The sequence below is a fragment of the Pseudophryne corroboree genome, chromosome 4 (genome assembly GCF_028390025.1).
Source record: "Pseudophryne corroboree isolate aPseCor3 chromosome 4, aPseCor3.hap2, whole genome shotgun sequence".
Classification (NCBI taxonomy): domain Eukaryota; kingdom Metazoa; phylum Chordata; class Amphibia; order Anura; family Myobatrachidae; genus Pseudophryne; species Pseudophryne corroboree.
In genome coordinates this window covers 150,604,733-150,630,648 of record NC_086447.1, presented here as the reverse complement: position 1 = coordinate 150,630,648, position 25,916 = coordinate 150,604,733, and positions in this window count along the sequence as shown.

The window sequence follows — 25,916 nt, the reverse complement described above, 5'->3', positions numbered from 1 at the left end:
ACAGCCTCAGGTCAATCTCTCTCTCTCTCTCTCAACCCTAATCTAAATGGAGAGGACGCCAGCCACGTCCTCTCCCTATCAATCTCAATGCACGTGTGAAAATGGCGGCGACGCGCGGCTCCTTATATAGAATCCGAGTCTCGCGAGAATCCGACAGCGTCATGATGACGTTCGGGCGCGCTCGGGTTAACCGAGCAAGGCGGGAGGATCCGAGTCTGCTCGGATCCGTGAAAAAAACCATGAAGTTCTGGCGGGTTCGGATTCAGAGAAACCGAACCCGCTCATCTCTAATTGAGATGTCACAGAGGTACTGTCTAGCTGCCTGCAGCTGAATGCATTGTGATGTCACAGAGGTACTGCCTAACTGAAGGCATTGTGCTATCACAGAGGTACTGTCTAGCTTCCTACAGCTGAATGTATTGTGATGTCACAGAGGTACAGTCTAGCTGAATGCATTGTGATATCACAAAGGTACTGTCTAGCTGCCTGCAGCTTAATGCATTGTGATGTCACAGACGTATTGTCTAGCTTCCTGCTGTTGAATGTATTGTGATGTCACAGAGTTGCTATTTAGCTCAATGCATTGTGAAGTCACAGAGGTACTGTCTAGCTGAATGCATTGTGAAGATGTCACAGAGGTACTGTCTAGCTCCATGCAGGTAAATGTATTGTGATGTCAAATAGGTGCTGTCTAGCTGAATGCATTGTGATGTCACAGAGCTAGACTGTAGCTCTGTGCCATCACAATACATTCACCTGCAGCCAGCTAGACAGTACCTCCTCTGTGACATCACAATACATTCAGCTAGACAGTACTTCTGTGACAACACAATACAATCAGCTCTAGGCAGCTAGACAGTACCTCTGTGATATCACAATGCATTCAGCTAGAATGTACCTCTGTGACATCACAATACATCCAGCTGCAGGTAGCTAGACTATACTGTACCTCTGTGACATCACAATGCATTCAGCTAGGCAGTACCTCTGTGACATCACAATGCATTCAGCTGCAGAAAGCTAGCCAGAGCTTCTATAATATCACAATATATTCAGCTAGACAGTACCTCTGTGACATCACAGTGAATTCAGCTGCAGGCAGCTAGACTGTACCTCTCTGCTATCACAATGAATTCATTTGCATGTAGCTAGACAGAACCTCTGTGACCTCACAATGCATTCAGCTACACTGTACCGCTGTGACATCACAATGCATACAGCTAGACAGTACCTCTGTGTCATCACAATGCATTCAGCTAGACAGCACCTATTTGACATCACAATATATTTACCTGCATGGAGCTAGACAGTACCTCTGTGACATCTTCACAATGCATTCAGCTAGACAGTACCTCTGTGACTTCACAATGCATTGAGCTAAATAGCAACTCTGTGACATCACAATACATTCAGCTGTAGGAAGCTAGACAGTACCTCTGTGATAGCACAATGCCTTCAGTTAGGCAGTACCTCTGTGACATCACAATGCATTCAGCTGCAGGCAGCTAGACAGTACCTCTGTGACATCTCAATGCATTCAGCTAGACAGCACCTCTGTGACATCACAATACATTCAAGTGCAAGCAGCTAGACAATACCTCTGTGACATCACAATGCATTAAGCTGCAGGCAGCTAGAGTGTATCTCTGTGACATCACAATGCATTCAGCTAGACGGTACCTCTGTGACATCACAATACATTCAGCTGCAGGCAGCTAGACTGTACCTCTGTGACATCACAATGCATTCAGTTGCAGGTAGTTAGACCATACTTGCCTACCTGACCCTCTCCATGAGGGAGAAAATGCTCTGTTTCTGGACTTTCCTGGTAATGTATGATTGCCATCACCTGTGGTGAGCTAGTTAATTGATAAGAAAGGTGTTTCACCACAGGTGATGGCAATCATACATTACCAGGAAAGTCCAGGAACAGAGCATTTTCTCCCTCATGGAGAGGGTCAGGTAGGCAAGTATGAGTTAGACCGCACCTCTGTGATATCACAATACATTCATCTAGACCAGGCATTCCCAACCACGGTCCTCAAAGCACACTAACAGTGCAGGTTGTATTGCAACCCAGGCTTGAGCACAGGTGACTTAATTAGCACCTCAGTTATTTTGATTTAACTATCTGTGCTGCAGCCTGGATATCACTAAAACCTGCACTGTAGTGTGCCTTGAGGACCGTGGTTGGGAATGCCTGAAATAGACAGTACCTCTGTGACATCACAATATATTCAGCTGCACGCAGCTAGACCGTACCTCTGTGACATTACAATGCCTTCAGTTAGGCAGTACCTCTGTGACATCACAATGAATTCAGATGCAGGCAGCTGGACAGTATCTCTGTGACATAACAATGCATTCAGCTGCAGGCAGCTAGACAGTACATCTGTAATATCACAATGCATTCAGCTAGACAGTACCTCTGTGCCATCACAATGCATTTAGTAAGTACCTCTGACATCACAATGCATTCAGCTGCAGGCAGCTAAACAGTACCTCTGTGATATCACAATATATTTAACTAGACAGTACCTCTGTGAGTGACGTCACAATATATTCAGCTGCAGGCAGCTAGACAGTACCTCTGTGATATCACAATGCTTTTAGTTAGACAGTACCTCTGTGACATTACAGTTCATTCAGCTGCAGGCAGCTAAACTGTACCTCTGTGACATCACATTGCATTCAGTTGCAGGTAGCTAGACCGTACCTCTGTGATATCACAAGGCATTCAACTAGACGTACTGTGTGACATCACAATACATTCAGCTGCAGAAAGCTAGACAGAACCTCTGTGATATCAAAATTAGAGATGAGCGCCGGAAATTTTTCGGGTTTTGTGTTTTGGTTTTGGGTTCGGTTCCGCGGCCGTGTTTTGGGTTCGAACGCGTTTTGGCAAAACCTCACCGAATTATTTTTGTCGGATTCGGGTGTGTTTTGGATTCGGGTGTTTTTTTCAAAAAACCCTAAAAAACAGCTTAAATCATAGAATTTGGGGGTAATTTTGATCCCAAAGTATTATTAACCTCAAAAAACATAATTTACACTCATTTTCAGCCTATTCTGAACACATCACACCTCACAATATTATTTTTAGTCCTAAAATTTGCACCGAGGTCGCTGTGTGAGTAAGATAAGCGACCCTAGTGGCCGACACAAACACCGGGCCCATCTAGGAGTGGCACTGCAGTGTCACGCAGGATGTCCCTTCCAAAAAACCCTCCCCAAACAGCACATGACGCAAAGAAAAAAAGAGGCGCAATGAGGTAGCTGTGTGAGTAAGATTAGCGACCCTAGTGGCCGACACAAACACCGGGCCCATCTAGGAGTGGCACTGCAGTGTCACGCAGGATGGCCCTTCCAAAAAACCCTCCCCAAACAGCACATGACGCAAAGAAAAAAAGAGGCGCAATGAGGTAGCTGACTGTGTGAGTAAGATTAGCGACCCTAGTGGCCGACACAAACACCGGGCCCATCTAGGAGTGGCACTGCAGTGTCACGCAGGATGGCCCTTCCAAAAAACCCTCCCCAAACAGCACATGACGCAAAGAAAAAAAGAGGCGCAATGAGGCGCAATAAAAAAACCACGGTTAGGTGGTATATATTATAATAATAATACAATTATGGATGGACGGACTGCCTGCCGAGTTCCGACACAGAGGTAGCCACAGCCGTGAACTACCGCACTGTACACTGGTTGATAAAGAGATAGTAGTATACTCGTAACAACTAGTATGACACTATGACGACGGTATAAAGAATGAAAAAAAAACCACGGTTAGGTGGTATATATTATAATAATAATACAATTATGGATGGACGGACTGCCTGCCGACTGCCGACACAGAGGTAGCCACAGCCGTGAACTACCGCACTGTACACTGGTTGATAAAGAGATAGTAGTATACTCGTAACAACTAGTATGACACTATGACGACGGTATAAAGAATGGAAAAAAAACCACGGTTAGGTGGTATATATTATAATAATAATACAATTATGGATGGACGGACTGCCTGCCGACTGCCGACACAGAGGTAGCCACAGCCGTGAACTACCGCACTGTACACTGGTTGATAAAGAGATAGTAGTATACTCGTAACAACTAGTATGACACTATGACGACGGTATAAAGAATGGAAAAAAAACCACGGTTAGGTGGTATATATTATAATAATAATACAATTATGGATGGACGGACTGCCTGCCGACTGCCGACACAGAGGTAGCCACAGCCGTGAACTACCGCACTGTACACTGGTTGATAAAGAGATAGTAGTATACTCGTAACAACTAGTATGACACTATGACGACGGTATAAAGAATGAAAAAAAAACCACGGTTAGGTGGTATATATTATAATAATAATACAATTATGGATGGACGGACTGCCTGCCGACTGCCGACACAGAGGTAGCCACAGCCGTGAACTACCGCACTGTACACTGGTTGATAAAGAGATAGTAGTATACTCGTAACAACTAGTATGACACTATGACGACGGTATAAAGAATGGAAAAAAAACCACGGTTAGGTGGTATATATTATAATAATAATACAATTATGGATGGACGGACTGCCTGCCGACTGCCGACACAGAGGTAGCCACAGCCGTGAACTACCGCACTGTACACTGGTTGATAAAGAGATAGTAGTATACTCGTAACAACTAGTATGACACTATGACGGTATAAAGAAAGAAAAAAAAATACCACGGTTAGGTGGTATATATTGTAATACAATTATGGATGGACGGACTGCCTGCCGAGTTCCGACTGCCGACACAGAGGTAGCCACAGCCGTGAACTACCGCACTGTACTGTGTCTGCTGCTAATATAGACTGGTTGATAAAGAGATAGTATACAATACATACAACAATATACTACTATACTGGTGGTCAGGCACTGGTCACCACTAGTCACACTGGCAGTGGCACTCCTGCAGCAAAAGTGTGCACTGTTTAATTTTAAATTAATATAATATTATGTACTCCTGGGGGCTCCTGCTATAACAACCTGCAGTGCTCCCCAGTCTCCCCCACAATTATTATAAGCTTTGCCTTTTATACATTGATGTGCAGCACACTGGGCTGAGCTGAGTGCACACAGACTGAGTCACACTGTGTGACTGGCTGCTGCTGTGTATCGTTTTTTTTCAGGCAGAGAACGGATATAGCAGAGAACGGATATATATTAAAATAAATAAAAGTTAACTAACAACAACTGCACTGGTCACTGTGGTAAACTCTGTCTGACTCTGCACAATCTCTCTCTCTCTTCTAATCTAATTTCTAATGGAGAGGACGCCAGCCACGTCCTCTCCCTATCAATCTCAATGCACGTGTGAAAATGGCGGCGACGCGCGGCTCCTTATATAGAATCCGAGTCTCGCGAGAATCCGACAGCGTCATGATGACGTTCGGGCGCGCGCTCGGGTTAACCGAGCAAGGCGGGAGGATCCGAGTCTGCTCGGACCCGTGAAAAAAACATGAAGTTCGTGCGGGTTCGGTTTCAGAGAAACCGAACCCGCTCATCTCTAATCAAAATATATTAAACTAGACAGTACCTCTGTGACATCACAACGAATTCAGCTGCAGGCAGCTAGACTTTACCTCTGTGCCATCACAATACATTCACCTGCAGGAAGCTATTCAATACCTCTGTGACTTCACAATACATACAGCTAGACAGTACTTTTGTGACATCACAATACATTCAGTTAGACAGTACCTCTGTGACATCACAATGCATTCAGCTAGACTGTACTTCTGTGTAGAGATGAGCGGGTTCGGTTTCTCTGAATCCGAACCCGCACGAACTTCATGTTTTTTTCACGGGTCCGAGCAGACTCGGATCCTCCCGCCTTGCTCGGTTAACCCGAGCGCGCCCGAACGTCATCATGACGCTGTCGGATTCTCGCGAGACTCGGATTCTATATAAGGAGCCGCGCGTCGCCGCCATTTTCACACGTGCATTGAGATTGATAGGGAGAGGACGTGGCTGGCGTCCTCTCCATTTAGATTAGGGTTGAGAGAGAGAGAGAGAGAGAGAGAGAGAGATTGACCTGAGGCTGTGATACTAGAGATGAGCGCCTGAAATTTTTCGGGTTTTGTGTTTTGGTTTTGGGTTCGGTTCCGCGGCCGTGTTTTGGGTTCGAACGCGTTTTGGCAAAACCTCACCGAATTTTTTTTGTCGGATTCGGGTGTGTTTTGGATTCGGGTGTTTTTTTCCAAAAACACTAAAAAAACAGCTTAAATCATAGAATTTGGGGGTCATTTTGATCCCAAAGTATTATTAACCTCAAAAACCATAATTTACACTCATTTTCAGTCTATTCTGAATACCTCACAATATTATTTTTAGTCCTAAAATTTGCACCGAGGTCGCTGTGTGAGTAAGATAAGCGACCCTAGTGGCCGACACAAACACCGGGCCCATCTAGGAGTGGCACTGCAGTGTCACGCAGGATGTCCCTTCCAAAAAACCCTCCCCAAACAGCACATGACGCAAAGAAAAAAAGAGGCGCAATGAGGTAGCTGTGTGAGTAAGATTAGCGACCCTAGTGGCCGACACAAACACCGGGCCCATCTAGGAGTGGCACTGCAGTGTCACGCAGGATGGCCCTTCCAAAAAACCCTCCCCAAACAGCACATGACGCAAAGAAAAAAAGAGGCGCAATGAGGTAGCTGTGTGAGTAAGATTAGCGACCCTAGTGGCCGACACAAACACCGGGCCCATCTAGGAGTGGCACTGCAGTGTCACGCAGGATGGCCCTTCCAAAAAACCCTCCCCAAACAGCACATGACGCAAAGAAAAAAAGAGGCGCAATGGAGGTAGCTGACTGTGTGAGTAAGATTAGCGACCCTAGTGGCCGACACAAACACCGGGCCCATCTAGGAGTGGCACTGCAGTGTCACGCAGGATGTCCCTTCCAAAAAACCCTCCCCAAACAGCACATGACGCAAAGAAAAAAAGAGGCGCAATGAGGTAGCTGTGTGAGTAAGATTAGCGACCCTAGTGGCCGACACAAACACCGGGCCCATCTAGGAGTGGCACTGCAGTGTCATGCAGGATGGCCCTTCCAAAAAACCCTCCCCAAACAGCACATGACGCAAAGAAAAAAAGAGGCGCAATGAGGTAGCTGTGTGAGTAAGATTAGCGACCCTAGTGGCCGACACAAACACCGGGCCCATCTAGGAGTGGCACTGCAGTGTCACGCAGGATGGCCCTTCCAAAAAACCCTCCCCAAACAGCACATGACGCAAAGAAAAAAAGAGGCGCAATGAGGTAGCTGACTGTGTGAGTAAGATTAGCGACCCTAGTGGCCGACACAAACACCGGGCCCATCTAGGAGTGGCACTGCAGTGTCACGCAGGATGTCCCTTCCAAAAAACCCTCCCCAAACAGCACATGACGCAAAGAAAAAAAGAGGCGCAATGAGGTAGCTGTGTGAGTAAGATTAGCGACCCTAGTGGCCGACACAAACACCGGGCCCATCTAGGAGTGGCACTGCAGTGTCACGCAGGATGTCCCTTCCAAAAAACCCTCCCCAAACAGCACATGACGCAAAGAAAAAAAGAGGCGCAATGAGGTAGCTGACTGTGTGAGTAAGATTAGCGACCCTAGTGGCCGACACAAACACCGGGCCCATCTAGGAGTGGCACTGCAGTGTCACGCAGGATGTCCCTTCCAAAAAACCCTCCCCAAACAGCACATGACGCAAAGAAAAAAAGGAGGCGCAATGAGGTAGCTGACTGTGTGAGTAAGATTAGCGACCCTAGTGGCCGACACAAACACCGGGCCCATCTAGGAGTGGCACTGCAGTGTCACGCAGGATGTCCCTTCCAAAAAACCCTCCCCAATCAGCACATGATGCAAAGAAAAAGAAAAGAAAAAAAAGAGGTGCAAGATGGAATTGTCCTTGGGCCCTCCCACCCACCCTTATGTTGTATAAACAAAACAGGACATGCACACTTTAACCAACCCATCATTTCAGTGACAGGGTCTGCCACACGACTGTGACTGATATGACGGGTTGGTTTAGACCCCCCCCAAAAAAGAAGCAATTAATCTCTTCTTGCACAAACTGGCTCTACAGAGGCAAGATGTCCACCTCATCTTCACCCTCCGCTATATCACCGTGTACATCCCCCTCCTCACAGATTATCAATTCGTCCCCACTGGAATCCACCATCTCAGCTCCCTGTGTACTTTGTGGAGGCAATTGCTGCTGGTCAATGTCTCCGCGGAGGAATTGATTATAATTCATTTTAATGAACATCATCTTCTCCACATTTTCTGGATGTAACCTCGTACGCCGATTGCTGACAAGGTGAGCGGCGGCACTAAACACTCTTTCGGAGTACACACTTGTGGGAGGGCAACTTAGGTAGAATAAAGCCAGTTTGTGCAAGGGCCTCCAAATTGCCTCTTTTTCCTGCCAGTATAAGTACGGACTGTGTGACGTGCCTACTTGGATGCGGTCACTCATATAATCCTCCACCATTCTATCAATGTTGAGAGAATCATATGCAGTGACAGTAGACGACATGTCCGTAATCGTTGTCAGGTCCTTCAGTCCGGACCAGATGTCAGCATCAGCAGTCGCTCCAGACTGCCCTGCATCACCGCCAGCGGGTGGGCTCGGAATTCTGAGCCTTTTCCTCGCACCCACAGTTGCGGGAGAATGTGAAGGAGGAGATGTTGACAGGTCGCGTTCCGCTTGACTTGACAATTTTGTCACCAGCAGGTCTTTCAACCCCAGCAGACCTGTGTCTGCCGGAAAGAGAGATCCAAGGTAGGCTTTAAATCTAGGATCGAGCACGGTGGCCAAAATGTAGTGCTCTGATTTCAACAGATTGACCACCCGTGAATCCTTGTTAAGCGAATTAAGGGCTGCATCCACAAGTCCCACATGCCTAGCGGAATCGCTCCCTTTTAGCTCCTTCTTCAATGCCTCCAGCTTCTTCTGCAAAAGCCTGATGAGGGGAATGACCTGACTCAGGCTGGCAGTGTCTGAACTGACTTCACGTGTGGCAAGTTCAAAGGGCATCAGAACCTTGCACAACGTTGAAATCATTCTCCACTGCACTTGAGACAGGTGCATTCCACCTACTATATCGTGCTCAATTGTATAGGCTTGAATGGCCTTTTGCTGCTCCTCCAACCTCTGAAGCATATAGAGGGTTGAATTCCACCTCGTTACCACTTCTTGCTTCAGATGATGGCAGGGCAGGTTCAGTAGTTTTTGGTGGTGCTCCAGTCTTCTGTACGTGGTGCCTGTACGCCGAAAGTGTCCCGCAATTTTTCTGGCCACCGACAGCATCTCTTGCACGCCCCTGTCGTTTTTTAAAAAATTCTGCACCACCAAATTCAAGGTATGTGCAAAACATGGGACGTGCTGGAATTTGCCCATATTTAATGCACACACAATATTGCTGGCGTTGTCCGATGCCACAAATCCACAGGAGAGTCCAATTGGGGTAAGCCATTCCGCGATGATCTTCCTCAGTTGCCGTAAGAGGTTTTCAGCTGTGTGCGTATTCTGGAAAGCGGTGATACAAAGCGTAGCCTGCCTAGGAAAGAGTTGGCGTTTGCGAGATGCTGCTACTGGTGCCGCCGCTGCTGTTCTTGCGGCGGGAGTCCATACATCTACCCAGTGGGCTGTCACAGTCATATAGTCCTGACCCTGCCCTGCTCCACTTGTCCACATGTCCGTGGTTAAGTGGACATTGGGTACAACTGCATTTTTTAGGACACTGGTGAGTCTTTTTCTGACGTCCGTGTACATTCTCGGTATCGCCTGCCTAGAGAAGTGGAACCTAGATGGTATTTGGTAACGGGGGCACACTGCCTCAATAAATTGTCTAGTTCCCTGTGAACTAACGGCGGATACCGGACGCACGTCTAACACCAACATAGTTGTCAAGGCCTCAGTTATCCGCTTTGCAGTAGGATGACTGCTGTGATATTTCATCTTCCTCGCAAAGGACTGTTGAACAGTCAATTGCTTACTGGAAGTAGTACAAGTGGGCTTACGACTTCCCCTCTGGGATGACCATCGACTCCCAGCGGCAACAACAGCAGCGCCAGCAGCAGTAGGCGTTACACGCAAGGATGCATCGGAGGAATCCCAGGCAGGAGAGGACTCGTCAGAATTGCCAGTGACATGGCCTGCAGGACTATTGGCATTCCTGGGGAAGGAGGAAATTGACACTGAGGGAGTTGGTGGGGTGGTTTGCGTGAGCTTGGTTACAAGAGGAAGGGATTTACTGGTCAGTGGACTGCTTCCGCTGTCACCCAAAGTTTTTGAACTTGTCACTGACTTATTATGAATGCGCTGCAGGTGACGTATAAGGGAGGATGTTCCGAGGTGGTTAACGTCCTTACCCCTACTTATTACAGCTTGACAAAGGGAACACACGGCTTGACACCTGTTGTCCGCATTTCTGGTGAAATACCTCCACACCGAAGAGCTGATTTTTTTGGTATTTTCACCTGGCATGTCAACGGCCATATTCCTCCCACGGACAACAGGTGTCTCCCCGGGTGCCTGACTTAAACAAACCACCTCACCATCAGAATCCTCCTGGTCAATTTCCTCCCCAGCGCCAGCAACACCCATATCCTCCTCATCCTGGTGTACTACAACACTGACATCTTCAATCTGACTATCAGGAACTGGACTGCGGGTGCTCCTTCCAGCACTTGCAGGGGGCGTGCAAATGGTGGAAGGCGCATGCTCTTCACGTCCAGTGTTGGGAAGGTCAGGCATCGCAACCGACACAATTGGACTCTCCTTGTGGATTTGGGATTTCAAAGAACGCACAGTTCTTTGCGGTGCTTTTGCCAGCTTGAGTCTTTTCAGTTTTCTAGCGAGAGGCTGAGTGCTTCCATCCTCATGTGAAGCTGAACCACTAGCCATGAACATAGGCCAGGGCCTCAGCCGTTCCTTGCCACTCCGTGTGGTAAATGGCATATTGGCAAGTTTACGCTTCTCCTCCGACAATTTTATTTTAGGTTTTGGAGTCCTTTTTTTACTGATATTTGGTGTTTTGGTTTTGACATGCTCTGTACTATGCCATTGGGCATCGGCCTTGGCAGACGACGTTGCTGGCATTTCATCGTCTCGGCCATGACTAGTGGCTGCAGCTTCAGCACGAGGTGGAAGTGGATCTTGATCTTTCCCTAATTTTGGAACCTCAACATTTTTGTTCTCCATATTTTAATAGGCACAACTAAAAGGCACCTCAGGTAAACAATGGAGATGGATGGATTGGATACTAGTATACAATTATGGACGGGCTGCCGAGTGCCGACACAGAGGTAGCCACAGCCGTGAACTACCGCACTGTACTGTGTCTGCTGCTAATATATAGACTGGTTGATAAAGAGATAGTATACTCGTAACTAGTATGTATGTATAAAGAAAGAAAAAAAAACCACGGTTAGGTGGTATATACAATTATGGACGGGCTGCCGAGTGCCGACACAGAGGTAGCCACAGCCGTGAACTACCGCACTGTACTGTGTCTGCTGCTAATATATAGACTGGTTGATAAAGAGATAGTATACTCGTAACTAGTATGTATGTATAAAGAAAGAAAAAAAAACCACGGTTAGGTGGTATATACAATTATGGACGGGCTGCCGAGTGCCGACACAGAGGTAGCCACAGCCGTGAACTACCGCACTGTACTGTGTCTGCTGCTAATATATAGACTGGTTGATAAAGAGATAGTATACTCGTAACTAGTATGTATGTATAAAGAAAGAAAAAAAAACCACGGTTAGGTGGTATATACAATTATGGACGGGCTGCCGAGTGCCGACACAGAGGTAGCCACAGCCGTGAACTACCGCACTGTACTGTGTCTGCTGCTAATATATAGACTGGTTGATAAAGAGATAGTATACTCGTAACTAGTATGTATGTATGTATAAAGAAAGAAAAAAAAACCACGGTTAGGTGGTATATACAATTATGGACGGGCTGCCGAGTGCCGACACAGAGGTAGCCACAGCCGTGAACTACCGCACTGTACTGTGTCTGCTGCTAATATATAGACTGGTTGATAAAGAGATAGTATACTCGTAACTAGTATGTATGTATAAAGAAAGAAAAAAAAACCACGGTTAGGTGGTATATACAATTATGGACGGGCTGCCGAGTGCCGACACAGAGGTAGCCACAGCCGTGAACTACCGCACTGTACTGTGTCTGCTGCTAATATATAGACTGGTTGATAAAGAGATAGTATACTACTAATATTATATACTGGTGGTCAGGTCACTGGTCACTAGTCACACTGGCAGTGGCACTCCTGCAGCAAAAGTGTGCACTGTTTAATTTTAATATAATATTATGTACTCCTGGCTCCTGCTATAACCTATAACTGGCACTGCAGTAGTGCTCCCCAGTCTCCCCCACAATTATAAGCTGTGTGAGCTGAGCAGTCAGACAGATATATAATATATATAGATGATGCAGCACACTGGCCTGAGCCTGAGCAGTGCACACAGATATGGTATGTGACTGACTGAGTCACTGTTTGTATCGCTTTTTTCAGGCAGAGAACGGATATATTAAATAAACTGCACTGTGTGTCTGGTGGTCACTCACTATATAATATATTATGTACTCCTGGCTCCTGCTATAACCTATAACTGGCACTGCAGTAGTGCTCCCCAGTCTCCCCCACAATTATAAGCTGTGTGAGCTGAGCAGTCAGACAGATATATATAATATTATATATAGATAATAGATGATGCAGCACACTGGCCTGAGCCTGAGCAGTGCACACAGATATGGTATGTGACTGAGTCACTGTGTGCTGTGTATCGCTTTTTTCAGGCAGAGAACGGATTATATTATGTACTCCTGGCTCCTGCTATAACCTATAACTGGCACTGCAGTAGTGCTCCCCAGTCTCCCCCACAATTATAAGCTGTGTGAGCTGAGCAGTCAGACAGATATATATAATATTATATATAGATAATAGATGATGCAGCACACTGGCCTGAGCCTGAGCAGTGCACACAGATATGGTATGTGACTGAGTCACTGTGTGCTGTGTATCGCTTTTTTCAGGCAGAGAACGGATTATAAATAAAAGTGGTGGTCACTGGTCACTATCAGCAAAACTCTGCACTGTACACTACTGAGTACTCCTAATGCTCCCCAAAATTAGTAAATCAAGTGTCTCTCTAATCTATTCTAATTCTAAACGGAGAGGACGCCAGCCACGTCCTCTCCCTATCAATCTCAATGCACGTGTGAAAATGGCGGCGACGCGCGGCTCCTTATATAGAATCCGAGTCTCGCGATAGAATCCGAGCCTCGCGAGAATCCGACAGCGTCATGATGACGTTCGGGCGCGCTCGGGTTAACCGAGCAAGGCGGGAAGATCCGAGTCGCTCGGACCCGTGAAAAAAAACATGAAGTTCTGGCGGGTTCGGATTCAGAGAAACCGAACCCGCTCATCTCTATGTGATACTGTAGAAGAGAGTGCAGAGTTTAGTGACTGACGACCACAGTGACCACCAGACAGTGCAGTTGTTTGTTTTATTTAATATATCCGTTCTCTGCCTGAAAAAAACGATACACACAGTGACTCAGTCACATACCATATCTGTGTGCACTGCTCAGCCCAGTGTGCTGCATCAATGTATATATATATCTGACTGTGCTCAGCTCACACAGCTTATAATTGTGGGGGAGACTGGGGAGCACTGCAGTGCCAGTTATAGGTTATAGCAGGAGCCAGGAGTACATAATATTATATTAAAATTAAACAGTGCACACTTTTGCTGCAGGAGTGCCACTGCCAGTGTGACTAGTGACCAGTGACCACCAGTATATATAATATTAGTAGTATACTATCTCTTTATCAACCAGTCTATATTAGCAGCAGACACAGTACAGTGCGGTAGTTCACGGCTGTGGCTACCTCTGTGTCGGCACTCGGCAGCCCGTCCATAATTGTATATACCACCTAACCGTGGTTTTTTTTTCTTTCTTTATACATACATACTAGTTACGAGTATACTATCTCTTTATCAACCAGTCTATATATTAGCAGCAGACACAGTACAGTGCGGTAGTTCACGGCTGTGGCTACCTCTGTGTCGGCACTCGGCAGCCCGTCCATAATTGTATATACCACCTAACCGTGGTTTTTTTTTCTTTCTTTATACATACATACTAGTTACGAGTATACTATCTCTTTATCAACCAGTCTATATATTAGCAGCAGACACAGTACAGTGCGGTAGTTCACGGCTGTGGCTACCTCTGTGTCGGCACTCGGCAGCCCGTCCATAATTGTATATACCACCTAACCGTGGTTTTTTTTTCTTTCTTTATAGTCATACTAGTTACGAGTATACCATCTCTTTATCAACCAGTCTATATTAGCAGCAGACACAGTACAGTGCGGTAGTTCACGGCTGTGGCTACCTCTGTGTCGGCACTCGGCAGCCCGTCCATAATTGTACATACCACCTAACCGTGGTTTTTCTTTCTTTCTTTATACATACATACTAGTTACGAGTATACTATCTCTTTATCAACCAGTCTATATATTAGCAGCAGACACAGTACAGTGCGGTAGTTCACGGCTGTGGCTACCTCTGTGTCGGCACTCGGCAGCCCGTCCATAATTGTATATACCACCTAACCGTGGTTTTTTTTTTCTTTCTTTATAGTCATACTAGTTACGAGTATACTATCTCTTTATCAACCAGTCTATATTAGCAGCAGACACAGTACAGTGCGGTAGTTCACGGCTGTGGCTACCTCTGTGTCGGCACTCGGCAGCCCGTCCATAATTGTATATACCACCTAACCGTGGTTTTTTTTTCTTTCTTTATACATACATACTAGTTACGAGTATACTATCTCTTTATCAACCAGTCTATATATTAGCAGCAGACACAGTACAGTGCGGTAGTTCACGGCTGTGGCTACCTCTGTGTCGGCACTCGGCAGCCCGTCCATAATTGTATACTAGTATCCAATCCATCCATCTCCATTGTTTACCTGAGGTGCCTTTTAGTTGTGCCTATTAAAATATGGAGAACAAAAATGTTGAGGTTCCAAAATTAGGGAAAGATCAAGATCCACTTCCACCTCGTGCTGAAGCTGCTGCCACTAGTCATGGCCGAGACGATGAAATGCCAGCAACGTCGTCTGCCAAGGCCGATGCCCAATGTCATAGTACAGAGCATGTCAAATCCAAAACACCAAATATCAGTAAAAAAAGGACTCCAAAACCTAAAATAAAATTGTCGGAGGAGAAGCGTAAACTTGCCAATATGCCATTTACCACACGGAGTGGCAAGGAACGGCTGAGGCCCTGGCCTATGTTCATGGCTAGTGGTTCAGCTTCACATGAGGATGGAAGCACTCAGCCTCTCGCTAGAAAAATGAAAAGACTAAAGCTGGCAAAAGCAGTAGCACCGCAAAGAACTGTGCGTTCTTCGAAATCCCAAATCCACAAGGAGAGTCCGACTCCAATTGTGTCGGTTGCGATGCCTGACCTTCCCAACACTGGACGTGAAGAGCATGCGCCTTCCACCATTTGCACGCCCCCTGCAAGTGCTGGAAGGAGCACCCGCAGTCCAGTTCCTGATAGTCAGATTGAAGATGTCAGTGTTGAAGTACACCAGGATGAGGAGGATATGGGTGTTGCTGGCGCTGGGGAGGAAATTGACCAGGAGGATTCTGATGGTGAGGTGGTTTGTTTAAGTCAGGCACCCGGGGAGACACCTGTTGTCCGTGGTAGGAATATGGCCGTTGACATGCCTGGTGAAAATACCAAAAAAAATCAGCTCTTCGGTGTGGAAGTATTTCACCAGAAATGCGGACAACAGGTGTCAAGCCGTGTGTTCCCTTTGTCAAGCTGTAATAAGTAGGGGTAAGGACGTTAACCACCTCGGAACATCCTCCCTTATACGTCACCTGCAGCGCATTCATAATAAGTCAGTGACAAGTTCAAAAACTTTGGGTGACAGCGGAAGCAGTCCACTGACCAGTAAATCCCTTCCTCTTGTTACATCCAGAAAATGTGGAGATGATGATGTTCATTAAAATGAATTATAATCAATTCCTCCGCGGAGACATTGACCAGCAGCAATTGCCTCCACAAAGTACACAGGGAGCTGAGATGGTGGATTCCAGTGGGGACGAATTGATAATCTGTTCGGAGGGGGATGTACACGGTGATATATTGGAGGGTGATGATGAGGTGGACATCTTGCCTCTGTAGAGCCAGTTTGTGCAAGGAGAGATTAATTGCTTCTTTTTTGGGGGGGGTCCAAACCAACCCGTCATATCAGTCACAGTCGTGTGGCAGACCCTGTCACTGAAATGATGGGTTGGTTAAAGTGTGCATGTCCTGTTTTGTTTATACAACATAAGGGTGGGTGGGAGGGCCCAAGGACAATTCCATCTTGCACCTCTTTTTTCTTTTCTTTTTCTTTGCGTCATGTGCTGTTTGGGGAGGGTTTTTTGGAAGGGACATCCTGCGTGACACTGCAGTGCCACTCCTAGATGGGCCCGGTGTTTGTGTCGGCCACTAGGGTCGCTTATCTTACTCACACAGCTACCTCATTGCGCCTCTTTTTTTCTTTGCGTCATGTGCTGTTTGGGGAGGGTTTTTTGGAAGGGACATCCTGCGTGACACTGCAGTGACACTCCTAGATGGGCCCGGTGTTTGTGTCGGCCACTAGGGTCGCTTATCTTACTCACACAGCTACCTCATTGCGCCTCTTTTTTTCTTTGCGTCATGTGCTGTTTGGGGAGGGTTTTTTGGAAGGGACATCCTGCGTGACACTGCAGTGCCACTCCTAGATGGGCCCGGTGTTTGTGTCGGCCACTAGGGTCGCTAATCTTACTCACACAGCTACCTCATTGCGCCTCTTTTTTTCTTTGCGTCATGTGCTGTTTGGGGAGGGTTTTTTGGAAGGGCCATCCTGCGTGACACTGCAGTGCCACTCCTAGATGGGCCCGGTGTTTGTGTCGGCCACTAGGGTCGCTTATCTTACTCACACAGCGACCTCGGTGCAAATTTTAGGACTAAAAATAATATTGTGAGGTGTGAGGTATTCAGAATAGACTGAAAATGAGTGGAAATTATGGTTTTTGAGGTTAATAATACTTTGGGATCAAAATGACCGCCAAATTCTATGATTTAAGCTGTTTTTTAGGTTTTTTGGAAAAAAACACCCGAACCCAAAACACACCCGAATCCGACAAAAAAAATTCGGTGAGGTTTTGCCAAAACGCGGCCGAACCCAAAACACGGCCGCGGAACCGAACCCAAAACCAAAACACAAAACCCGAAAAATTTCCGGCGCTCATCTCTACGTTCTGTGACATCACAATGCATTCAGCTAGAAAGTACCTCTGTGACATCACAATGCATTCAGCTGCAGAAATCTAGACAGAACCCATGTGATATCACAATATATTCATCTAAACAGTACCTTTGTGACATCACAATTAATTCAGTTGCAGGCAGCTAGACTGTACCTCTGTGCCATCACAATACATTCACCTGCAGGCAGCTAGACAGTACCTCTGTGACATCACAATACATTCAGCTAGACAGTACTTCTGTGACAACACAATACAATCAGCTCTAGGCAGCTAGACAGTACCTCTGTGATATCACAATGCATTCAGCTAGAATGTACCTCTGTGACATCACAATACATCCAGCTGCAGGTAGCTAGACTATACTGTACCTCTGTGACATCACAATGCATTCAGCTAGGCAGTACCTCTGTGACATCACAATGCATTCAGCTGCAGAAAGCTAGCCAGAGCTTCTATAATATCACAATATATTCAGCTAGACAGTACCTCTGTGACATCACAGTGAATTCAGCTGCAGGCAGCTAGACTGTACCTCTCTGCTATCACAATGAATTCATTTGCATGTAGAAAGACAGAACCTCTGTGACCTCACAATGCATTCAGCTACACTGTACCGCTGTGACATTACAATGCATACAGCTAGACAGTACCTCTGTGTCATCACAATGCATTCAGCTAGACGGCACCTATTTGACATCACAATACATTTACCCGCATGGAGCTAGACAGTACCTCTGTGACATCTTCACAATGCATTCAGCTAGACAGTACCTCTGTGACTTCACAATGCATTGAGCTAAATAGCAACTCTGTGACATCACAATACATTCAACAGCAGGAAGCTAGACAATACCTCTGTGACATCACAATGCATTAAGCTGCAGGCAGCTAGACAGTACCTTTGTGATATCACAATGCATTCAGCTAGACTGTACCTCTGTGACATCACAATACATTCAGCTGTAGGAAGCTAGACAGTACCTCTGTGATAGCACAATGCCTTCAGTTAGGCAGTACCTCTGTGACTGCATTCAGCTGCAGGTAGTTAGACCGCACCTCTGTGATATCACAATACATTCATCTAGACCAGGCATTCCCAACCACGGTCCTCAAAGCACACTAACAGTGCAGGTTTTATTGCAACCCAGGCTTGAGCACAGGTGACTTAATTAGCACCTCAGTTATTTTGATTTAACTATCTGTGCTGCAGCCTGGATATCACTAAAACCTGCACTGTAGTGTGCCTTGAGGACCGTGGTTGGGAATGCCTGAAATAGACAGTACCTCTGTGACATCACAATATATTCAGCTGCACGCAGCTAAACAGTACCTCTGTGACATTACAATGCCTTCAGTTAGGCAGTACCTCTGTGCCATCACAATGCATTTAGTTAGTACCTCTGACATCACAATGCATTCAGCTGCAGGCAGCTAAACAGTACCTCTGTGATATCACAATATATTTAACTAGACAGTACCTTTGTGACGTCACAATATATTCAGCTGCAGGCAGCTAGACAGTACCTCTGTGATATCACAATACATTCAGCTAGACAGTACCTCTGTGACATCACAGTTCATTCAGCTGCAGGCAGCTAGACTGTACTTCTGTGACATCACAATGCATTCAGTTGCAGGTAGCTAGACCGTACCTCTGTGATAACACAATGCCTTTAGTTAGACAGTACCTCTGTGACATCACAGTTCATTCAGCTGCAGGCAGCTAGACTGTACCTCTGTGACATCACAATGCATTCAGTTGCAGGTAGCTAGACCATACCTCTGTGATATCACAATGCCTTTAGTTAGACAGTACCTCTGTGACATCACAGTTCATTCAGCTGCAGGCAGCTAGACTGTACCTCTGTGACATCACAATGCATTCAGTTGCAGGTAGCTAGACCGTACCTCTGTGATATCACAAGGCATTCAACTTGACGTACTGTGTGACATCACAATAAATTCAGCTGCAGGCAGCCAGACAGTACCTCAGTGACATTGCAATGCCTACATTTAGGCAGTACCTCTGTGACATCACAATGCATTCAGCTGCAGGCAGCTGGACAGTACCTCTGTGACATTACAATGCATTCAGCTAGATAGTACCTCTGGGACATCATAATACATTCAGCTGCAGGCAGCTAGACAGTACCTCTGTGAAATCACAATGCATTCAGCTAGACAGTACCTCTGTGACATCACAATGCAGGCAGCTAGACAGTACCTCTGTGATATCACATTGCAGGCAGCTAGACAGTACCTCTGTGACATCACAATGCAGGCAGCTAGACAGTACCTCTGTGAAATCACAATGCATTCAGCTAGACAGTACCTCTGTGACATCACAATGCAGGCAGCTAGACAGTACCTCTGTGATATCACAATGCAGGCAGCTAGACAGTACCTCTGTGACATCACAATGCAGGCAGCTAGACAGTACCTCTGTGACATCACAATGCAGGCAGCTAGACAGTACCTCTGTGATATCACAATGCAGGCAGCTAGACAGTACCTCTGTGAAATCACAATTCATTCAGCTAGATAGTATCTCTGTGACATCACAATGCAGGCAGCTAGATAGTACCTCTGTGACATCACAATGCAGGCAGCTAGATAGTACCTCTGTGACATCACAATGCAGGCAGCTAGATAGTACCTCTGTGACATCACAATGCAGGTATAGTCTAGCTGCCTGCAGCTGAATTTATTGTTCAAGGACAAATTTTTTACTGCTCATGTGCCGCAACCATCTTTGGTGTAATTTTTGCCGTGGCTGCTGTGACTGCCACGCCCACCACAGGACTTAGACAAGATAAGTATTACAGCAAAATGGGTGCAGTGTGTGCGGTGTGGGTCCCCTTTGGACCCAGGGGCTTGTGTTCACCGAACACAATGCACCCATGATAGAAACGCCAATGCCCCAAGGCAAAAATTTGTAAGGGCCTTTTGTATAACCAAATGGTGAAAAATGTATATACTGTAACATACTGTATATAACTTTGACAGGGAAGGTGGGGACCTTCCAGACCCCGTAGCAGCTGCACTCTGTGCACTTATGGCAGCATCTATTTTTTGGGGGTCTCTCGCTGTATTACCCGTGAGCAACAGTGTTCCGTTGTGGGGGGTTGCGCTGTCACAGCTGCTCTGCATAGCATAGTGCAGCAGTGTGTGAATAGAATAGATGCCATGCAACACGTTAATGCCAATGTGATAAATAGTTTTTGCTAAAATTCTCTTGCCAGGAGAAAGGCTCCAAGAGCTGGAAACAGTTTGATAGTGATACCGGTTCATCTCGTTCTGCTGCAGACTGGTGCCTGCTGTGAGAGAGATGAGTGACGCTCATTCTCTCTGAGTGCTCCGTGGCTGAGGTGTCCCTGTAGGAGGTCCATGGGAAGGGGGAAGGAGGGGGGGGGGGGGGGGTGACACCAGGAGTTTCCGGCCTGAGTGACACCAACCCTAGCCGCTCAGCATCATGAAAGTATTTTGTTAACTTTGTAAACAATAAACAAGATACATTTTTTTTTTTAAATGATGTCTCTGTAGGCAAAAATAAAAAGCACATTTAAGATTCCACTCACTTTCTAAACTATTTTGGATAAAGTAACAGTATGATTATTGGCATTGTATATTGGACTGCAGGGCCACAATGACCAGGCTCACTTCCTGCCATGTGTTTAAATTCCTGGACCTCCCACGTCACTGGAAACAGAAGGCTGGTCTACTCTCTCGGGAGTGTGTTCGGAGTCTCCTGGACATTCCTGGGAGAGCAAAAAAGGGAATTTTCAGGGAAATTCGTTGGCGCTCCAATAGAGATCTCTGCTGCCTCCCACTTTTAACCAAGATCTATCACAGAAGATCCAAAAAGAATACAGAAACAGTGGTAAAGGGTGGTAAAAAGAGGATGGCGCTGACAATAAATGGCTAATACTTATCTAAATGTCGGGATATGTTGACCGTATGAGTTCTCTTCCTTCCCCTTTTATTTTCTTTGAAGGTGTCCTTCCAAAGAATTTCAGACAATGCATGCAAAAAAATTGGAATAACTAGGTTATATTCTAGTTCCAATTTGGAATGTGTTGTTCCTCTATAGGTCTATATGTTATTTAAGTATACAGATGTGGATAAATCCACAGGGAACCAGCGCTCAAACCCTATTTGTAGTGGTGAATGATACGGTTATAAAGTGAAACTAAAATCAATAATGAAAAAGCAGGTAATATACTTAAGGTTGTTTATTCTAAGATGCTGAGATACTTTCTTTCCCAACAGGTATAAATTCGGTTTAAAGGTCAATCAGTGATTGGGGCACGCTCCTGGTTTGAGCTTAAATTCTGAAGTGCAAGGTTCAATTGAAAGAACAAATGCTGTAATCTTTGTAAAGTCGAAAAAAAGAAAAAGAAAAATGCCACAAAAAAATATTAATGATAATATGTACTAAAGTCCAAACGGTTTACAAGTCTATACAGACAGCGGCGTCCCGCTAATCTGTGCTCTGTAGTGAAGGATTCTCTTGTGAAGTGATGAACAGTTGACAGCGGTAGTGTATGCTTTGGTTAGAGTGGAGAATAAGGACCCTGGACTGGCGCTATTCCTCCTGCAGCACGTCCCACAGTAGAGCGCCCGAATCAGGCCCGCTCTGTGTTAGGGTCCCTAACAGGTCGAAACGCGTTGGAGCTACCCATCTATACTACATTGGACTGAGGATGAATATTCACTACAAAGAAGGACAGTACTGCTAATCCTTTCCGCAAACCATCCGGTCACGTGATCCGGAGTTCCGGAAGCAACCGGTTGCCAGGCGACGGAAGAAGCCCGAGACAGCGGAGAGTGGAAGGCGGAGGGGAAGGGAGAAGGTAAGTCCCTGTAGGAGGAGGAGAGGCGCGGCCAGCCGCTCGGAGAGCTCCGGCCGGGTCCACTCCGCCTCTGTGACTGGCGCACACCCCAGGTCAGCGGCCCCACAGAGCGGGCCTGATTCGGGCGCTCTACTGTGCGACGTGCTGCAGGAGGAATAGCGCCAGTCTAGGGTCCTTATTCTCCACTCTAACCAAAGCATACACTACCGCTGTCAACTGTTCATCACTTCACAAGAGAATCCTTCACTTCAGAGCACAGATTAGCGGGACGCCGCTGTCTGTATAGACTTGTAAACCGTTTGGACTTTAGTACATATTATCATTAATATTTTTTTGTGGCATTTTTCTTTTTCTTTTTTTCGACTTTACAAAGATTACAGCATTTGTTCTTTCAATTGAACCTTGCACTTCAGAATTTAAGCTCAAACCAGGAGCGTGCCCCAATCACTGATTGACTTTTAAACCGAATTTATACCTGTTGGGAAAGAAAGTATCTCAGCATCTTAGAATAAACAACCTTAAGTATATTACCTGCTTTTTCATTATTGATTTTAGTTTCACTTTATAACCGTATCATTCACCACTACAAATAGGATTTGAGCGCTGGTTCCCTGTGGATTTATCCACATCTGTATACTTACCATTTAAGGGGGGGTGGGACACCCCTCATTACCAGCAGCACACCCCGCCTCAGATTAACACCTCAGTGCGCAGAGAACCCATTTCTATATGTTATTTATCTTAACAGATATACCTAGCTTACACATTAAAGGAGAACAGAATGACAATCTTGGAATGGAGAGAGTTAAACCTCCTGGCTGGGGGTGGATCAGGATGGTATGACTGTCTTCAGCCAATCAGGGAAAGTGAGAGGTGGCACCTTGTCTCTTTCAATTTGCCTTCAGGCTGGTGAGTGCCTCTGTGGTTGTGGAAGAGAATAGTGTGTGCCCAGTAGCATAGATTGTCTTGTTTCATCCTTCTAGTGGGTTTTAGCATACTGCTTCTCCCCCCCCCTCTCCCACCGTGTTATTATTGGGCTGCTCTTTATTGTTGTTCCTTCCCCCCCTCCTATGATGGCCACCGCATCTCGCCCCCACCGTTCCCCCCGGACCCCAGCACAGTACCGTTCGGATGACGGCAGTGGCGAAGTTCCGGTAAGGCCTAAAGTAGCTGCTGCCCGCTCGCGGGCTGTTTCGGCCGGCGCGCGCGCGCCGCGGAGAACGGTGAAGAGGCTTGTTCTGCCCTGCCGCTGCGGACGGACCCGGATTTGGTTGCCGGGCGTGGGCGGCGGGGCGGGCGGCGGACAGCGAGCGGGCGTGGTGGTGCTGTGGCCGAGCCTCGAGCTGCGGCTTCCTCCCCCGGTGTCCGCGGCGCGAGGGTGCGCGGCCGCACGCCCTCACGCCGTGCTAGTGCGCGCCGCTGTGTGGAGCCTGCAGGCGCAAGGGGGCGCGCACCAGCGTCTGTGTACAGCTCTCCCCTGCCGCTTCGCGCTGAGCCGGAGTCTGTGCTCGGACGCGAGCGGCGGGGGGGGGGGGGGGGCGGGCGGTGCTGAGCGCAAGGGCATGAATCAGTTTCTGAAGGGGGGAGCTTCAGGGAGGAAACCCTGGTCAGCTCCCGTCGTCAAATCTCCCCCTCACCTTACAGGAGCCTTAGTGGGGGGCAGGGCCGTTTGAGTGGCGGTGGTCATGGGGAGAGGGGGTTGGAACGTGCAGTGGGCGGAGCTAGGTCCAAGGAACGGGGCCGCAGGTCCGCTGCGCGGGTTTCTGATGCGGTTGATGGGGGGGTCCTCTGCGTCACCCCCCAGGCAGCAGGGTGGGAGACGGGGTGAGCAGGATGCTGTGCGTAGGGCTCGGTCGGGCAGGGGCCGGAATGTATTGGAGGAGCAGGGGGGCGCTGTTGATTTAGTATCTGCACTGTCATCAGTGGCGGCTGTATCCCCCGAGGTTGCAGGGAGTTCCGCCGCGCGGCGCGGCGGTGGGGCTTCTGCCGTTCCGTCGGGTTCGACGGCGCGGCGGATCGTGCGTGCCTGCCAGGATTTGGGGGAGGCCGCGGCGCATTGGGGCGGTCAACAAGCGGTGGCTTCGCGCCGGCGTGTGATGCGGGATGCCGTTGATCCTACTGGGTCGCTTGCTTCTGGGGCCTCGGCTTCGGCCCGTGTAGTGTCTTCTTTTTCAGATGGACACGGTGACGCGGATGGTGAAGACGACGAAGACTTTGATGTGTTCGCAGCAGAGGCGGAGGAGTCGACTCAGTCTGAGGCGTCAGGTGAGGTGTCGAGTCCGGCTGTGGGTGAGGAAGAGGAGTTATCCTCGGGCTCCTCATGCTATACTGTTTCTGGCAGTACTTCAGTTTCTTGTTCCTTGTTGTCAGGTGCATCAGAGGCTAGTAGCGCGACACGGGCAAAAAAGCGCGCTGTTAGGTACGCAAAAAGAGCGGCTGTGCAGCACGAGCGTCGGAAGAGGCGCAAGCGGCTGAGTGAGAGCGAGCGCAGGGCTAAGAAGCGGCGTAACCTGCCAGGAGTAGTCCACTGCGATTATACGGCAGTGTTAAGGGGTCTGCATGATAGCTGCCGTAGGAAGATCAGTAAGGGTGAGTATGTAGATTTTTTTGTCCTGACGGAAGATGCAAAGAAGGAGTTTAAGGTGGCTAGAGCTAAGGGAGGCATTGGGACCGACGCATTTCGGTCATATGATAACTAGCTGGCTGGGTTTTGTGTGTTTGCCGCCTGTTATTTAGAGGATAGACCGGATGAGCATATGGATATCATTCGGTATATACATCTTATTCATGACATGCAGCGAACGTCCAAGAGAGCGGAGTGGCATATATATGATGAAAAGTTTCGGCACAAACAGGACAATTTGCGGATAATGTTTGCGGATAATCGATTTCGGGTGTAAAGACGTTGAAGTGTGGCTGGACGTCACTCGGGCTACGCAAGAATTGAATGAGCCCCGGGGCATGGGGGATGATGCTCAGCAGGCTGGCCCTCCGGCGCAGGGGGCCGGGTCGGAGGCTGCGGCTGGTAGGAAGGCGGGGGCTGCAGGTCGAGGGTTTGGCCAGTCACAAGCGAGAGGGAAATGCTTTGCGTACAATAATTCGACATGCTCGTTGGGCCGCAGGTGTCGTTTTCGACACTTATGCTTTCGTTGCAGTGGATTTCACCCGGCCTCGAACTGTTTTCGAGGGAATCGACAGGCACCGAGGTCAGGGAAGGCAGGAGCGGGAAAACCCGCCGGTGGCGGGGGTGCTCAGTAGGGCTCCGACGCCAGTCAGGATGGATACTATGGCCAAATGGCTTAGATGGTATCCGGATCAGGAGGTCGCAGAGTTTTTGTTTAAAGGTTTTCAGTTTGGTTTTCGGTTACCGGTTGCGGGCGAAGTGCGAGTACGGGCCTCAAGAAATCTTCAGTCAGCTCGCACTTTTCCGTTAGTTTTACGGGAGAAAGTTGAAAAAGATGTTCGTCTGGGCAGAATGGCGGGTCCGTTTGCGCGGCCCCCCTTGGAGGATCTGGTTATTTCGCCAGTGGGGGTGGTGCCTAAGAAGACTCCGGGTTCCTTTAGGCTCATTCAGCATCTGTCGTACCCATCGGGGTCATCCGTCAATGATGGGATACCTCCTGAGCAATGTTCGGTGGTTTACCAGTCGTTTGATGAGGCTCTTGGTATTGTGCGGG